The following is a 5,335-nucleotide window of genomic DNA, read 5'->3' on the forward strand; positions in this document are numbered from 1 at the left end:
AAAAAGACAGAAATTTAAAAAAAAGACTCTTAACTATAGAGAACAAATGGTAACCAGAGAGGAGGTGGGCAGAGGGATGGGTGAAATAAGGGAAGGAGATTAAGAATACAATTAACTTGATGAACACTAATAAATGGACTGTTGAATCACTATGTTGTACACCCAAAGCTAATATAACACTACACTGGAATTAAAATAAAAAAAAAATAGGGGCGTCTAGGTGGCTCAGTTGCTTTAGCATCCAACTTCGGCTCAGGTCATGATCTCACGGTTCATGGGTTTGAGCCCCACGTCGGGTTCTGTGCTGACAGCTCAGAGCCTGGATCCTGCTTCCGATTCTGTGTCTCCTTCTCTCTCTGCCCTTCCCCCATTCACTCTCTGTCTCTCTATCTCTCTCAAAAATGAATAAACATTTAAAAAAATTGTTTAGGGGCGCCTGGGTGGCGCAGTCGGTTAAGCGTCCGACTTCAGCCAGGTCACGATCTCGCGGTCCGTGAGTTCGAGCCCCGCGTCGGGCTCTGGGCGGGTGGCTCAGAGCCTGGAGCCTGTTTCCGATTCTGTGTCTCCCTCTCTCTCTGCCCCTCCCCGTTCATGCTCTGTCTCTCTCTGTCCCCCAAAAAATAAATAAACGTTGAAAAAAATAAAATTTAAAAAAAAAACTTACAGTGTATAAATAAATTTTAAAAATAAATAAATAAAACCACAGAGAAATGAGAGTCATACACCCATCGACTTAGCAACAGTAGAAAAGCTGTCAATACCTTTTTGGTGAGAATGTGAGAACAAAGCTCTCAAGCCCAGACGGAGGACAAATCAGTAGAATCTAATGAGTTTGAGGATGTGTCTTGTCAGCAATACTCCTCCAGGGAGGTGCCCTGTGGACGCTCATCCCCAGTCCAAGAATATGAATATAAGAACACTTACTGAAGCATACTTTGTCATGCAAGAAGAATAGAGGGGATAACCTAAATTCTGCCAGTAGGGGAACAATGTGTGAATGGGTAAGTTCATACTATGGAATCTATAGAACAATTGAAATAACCCGGAGCCACTTGTGCTAATGGAGCCACGTGGCAAAGTGACAAAAGCAAGTGGCAAGCAGGATGATATGGCATTTCGTACCCTTTATGTACTATTTTAAATACACAATAGTATGTATTTGCAGACTTCTGTGTATATGGTAGAACTATAAAAAAACAGAAGAGAGGGTAGGCATCAGCTTTAGAATAGTGGTTACCCCCAGAGAGAGAAGACAGATGACAGGATTCAGAAAGTCAGAAAGAGGGCTTCAACCATATCTATAGTACGCACATCCTTTTAAATATTTGATACATTTAATGGCTAATGTTAGCATGCTTAAGTATATGATATAACATTCTGCACTTTTATACATGTAAAACATTTTATTAAGAAAGTTTTGGGGGGGGGGCACCAGGGTGGCTCAGTCAGTTAAGCGTCCAACTTCAACTCAGGTCATGATCTCACCACTCATGAGTTCAAGCCCTGCATTGGGCTCTGTGCTGACAGCTCAGAGCCTGGAACCTGCCTCAGATTCTGTGTCTCCCTCTCTCTCTGCCCCTCCCCTGTCTCGAGCTCTCTCTCTCTCTCTCTCTCTCTCTCTCTCTCAAAAATGAATAAACGTTGAAAAAAAAAAAAAAGAAAGTTTTGGAGTGGTGATCCAGGGAGTCCAGGAGAGAATTCCATGGGTGTAATCACAGCAGAAGCAAAGAAAGGGCAGGTAGGAAGCAGAATGGATGGGATAGTTGACGTTAAAAGCAGAAAGTGTTTGAGGTGCCTGGGTGGCTCAGGAGATGAAACGTCCAACTTCTGCTCAGGTCATGATCTCACAGTGAGTCTGAGCCCCGTGTCGGGCTCTGTGCTGACAGCTCGGAGCCTGGAGCCTGCTTCGGATTCTGTGTCTCCCTCTCTTTCTCTGACCCTCCTCCACTCGCACTCTGTCTCTCTCTTCTCTCTCAAAAATAAACACTAAAAAATATATATTTATTTTTTTTTAAAAAACAAGGAAATGGAGAAGGGAAGGTCAAGGATATCCTCCCATTTCTGGCAGCCAGGTAGGCAGTGAAGACAGGACACAGATGGAAGAGGTGTGGAGGGAAAGTCATGACATCAGGTTTAGAGCATGCACCACTGAATAGAGCTGTCCTGGGGACAGAGCAGTGGGGGGGAGGGGGGGGGAGGGGAGGCGGGTTGCTGAACCCTGAGTGTGTTTCAGGCTGGAGAGGCAGCTCCTGTCAATGACGATTCAAGCACGTAGTGGGGTCACCAGCAGAAAGGGTGAGAAAAGAAGGGCCTGACCAGCACCCCTGCACGTCGTGGTCAAGAAGAACAGGGGAAAGGGGCTGGAAAAGAATGTGAAATGTCAGTGTATCAAAACAGCCAAATTCTAGAAAGCAAACAGAGGGAAATGTCTACAACAAACAAGGCAGACAAAAGATTACCATATTCAACACGTATAGCATTCTTACAATGATAAATAAAAAGCACGAAGACCTTGATGACTGAGTAGGTAAAATGCTTGAATAGACAGTTCACCAAAGAGGAAACACGTGTTGATCAAAGATGGGGAGTTTAAACTGTTCTCCTATCAAGTTGTTGGTGTGCTGGTGCTGCTGGTGGGTGGGCGGTTTTGTTTCTAATCAGTTCTTGCTGGCGGGGGTGATTAAGTCAGGCCCTCGTGCATTCTGGGGAGGGTATAAATTCACCTGCCTTTTTGGAAAGCAATTTGACAATAGGCATAGCAGGGCTTCCAATATCAATTACTTTGCTTGCCTCCAGTAATTCCACTAGGGGTAAATTCTGAAAAGGTAAAAGGTAAAAAAGTGGGGTGCCTGGGTGGCTCAGTCGGCTGAGCACCCGACTTTGGCTCAGGTCGTGATCTCACAGTTTGTGGGTTCAAGCCCCGCATCAGGCTGTGTGCTGACGGCTCGGAGCCTGGAGCCTGCTTGGGATTCTGTGTCTCCCTCTCTCTCTGCCCCTCCCCCACTCACACTCTGTCTCAGCCTCTCAAAACTAAATAAATGTTAAAAAACATTTTTTTTGAAATGGTGAAAGAGCTTTAAGCCAAAGACACTTATATATACTTCTGGCAAAAAAGAAATAAATAATGTTCAGTAAATTGTATATGGAAGTTATGCTATCGTTCTAACCAATGACGTTTACAAAGATCATAGTAAGCTGAGAAAAGGCTCATGTTATAATTTTATAAGGAGAAAAATCCAGAATTTTAAATCATATCTGGAGAATGATCTCAACTATACATCTGCAAACCAACAGTAACAAAAATTTGTATGTTGAAAGCGTATCAGAAGGAAATACACCAAAATGTTAAACAGTTGATCTTTTCCTTGATTTTCTAGTGTCTCCTGTGTTTTCTATAATGAGTATGTATTTCTTTCATAATGCAGTGTACACGCACATTATTTTCCAGAGGAAAATCAATGTTAGGCGTCTTCAGTGGATGTGCGCATCGTGCGGTTATCGTGAGGTTGGGCACGAGTCCCCTGCTCACGAGAAGGAGCACAGAGCAGGAAAGCCTGGGGTGGTGGCTTTTCCAGCCATCATGTGACTTTTTCACTGAGACTTTTTCATCATGATTTGGGTTCAGCTTCAGTTGCTTTTTTATCATTTCCCTAAGGAAAGCCATAGCCTTGCATTGTTTATCCCATTTCCGGAAGAGCCCATTCGAGCGAGGAGGACAGAGAAGATAAACCCAAAGCTACATGCCAGGCCAGCACCACACACAGCTGGACATTGTACAGCAACCAGAGCCACGGGTGGCTACTTAAATTTATAATTAAATTAAGTAAAAATTGAAGTTCCGTGCTGGGGCACTTGAGTGGCTCAGCCGGTTTAAGCATCCAACTCTTGACATTGGCTGAGGTCATGATCTCACGGTTCGTGTCAAACTGTGCACAGCCTGCTTAGGATTCTCTCTCCCCCTCTCTCTCCACCCTTCCCCCACTTGCACTCTCTTTCTCTTTCAAAATAAATAAACATTTGAAGTTCAATTCCTCAGTCACAGTAGCCACATTTCAAATGCTCAATAGCCACCTATGTGTAATGACTACTCTCTTGGACAGACCAGAACATTCCCATCATCACAGAAACTTCTGTTGGTAAGCACTAATGGAGAAAATCAACTGGCTTTTCCCATATGCAAAGATGGCTCAACATTAAAAAATTAGAAATGTATATTAATAGATAAAAAGGGAAAATGTAATCATCTTCGTAGATGTAGATAAAACATTCAGGAAATTCAAGATTTGTTCATACAAAAATAAATAACACCAATGAAAAACTGTAGGAAAGTGTAAAGAAAAAAGAACCAGTTCATAATAACAACAAAAACTACAAGGCACCAAGGAATGATTTCAATAACATATGCATGCATACCTTTGTAGAGAAAAATCTCAAATCACTACTAAAGAAAATAAAGACAACCTAAATAAGTCTAGAGATATGCCATGTTCCTAGCTGGGAAGATTCAGGACTATAAAGATGTCAATTTCCCACAAATTAGTCTCTGAGCTCAAGACAATTCTACTAAAATGTCCAGTAACGTGTTTTGTAGAACTTGCCCAGCTGATCCTAACGTTATCCAGAACAAGTAAGGACCAAGTACAGCCAAGACTCTCCTAAAGAAAAAGAAAAAAAGGAGAGAAGAGACGTGCCCTACTATATATCCACTCATTTCTTTATTCAACAAATGGGAAGCACACACTGTGTACTCTAGCTGGAAGTGATGGGAACAGAGCAGTTAACAGAACAGTCAGCAATTCCTGCCCTCATCGAGCTTGGTCACACTCCAAATATCAAGACTCGCTCTAAAGCTATAGTAACCGAGATGCTGTGGTGTTAGCAACAGGCTCAGATGAACAGGTGACACAGGATGGGGCTTGGTAGAGGAATAGCATGTCTACTTGGAGAAAACAATTCCTCACCACACACAACAACAAGCTATAGGTAGATTAAAGACCTAAAGTGAAATATAAAACTTTAAAACTTTTAGAAGAAAATACAAAAGAATATTTTTGTAACCTTGCGATAGGGAAATACTTCTCCTAAGACATGAAAAGCACAAACCACTAAGAAAATTGTTGATTACTTGGCTGCATAAAAATGTATAACTTCTGTCCAGAAGTCCCTAGAGTTTAAATAAACCACAGACTGGGAGATGATATTTCCAAAGTGTATAACTGAAAAAAGAAATTATTACCCAGTATACATAAGAGACTGCTACGAATCGATAGGGAAAAGGTAATACATTAGAAGATGAGCAAAGGGCATTCATAGGCAATTCACAGGAGAGGAAACC

Source organism: Leopardus geoffroyi, chromosome B2, assembly GCF_018350155.1.
Source record: "Leopardus geoffroyi isolate Oge1 chromosome B2, O.geoffroyi_Oge1_pat1.0, whole genome shotgun sequence".
Lineage (NCBI taxonomy): Eukaryota > Metazoa > Chordata > Mammalia > Carnivora > Felidae > Leopardus > Leopardus geoffroyi.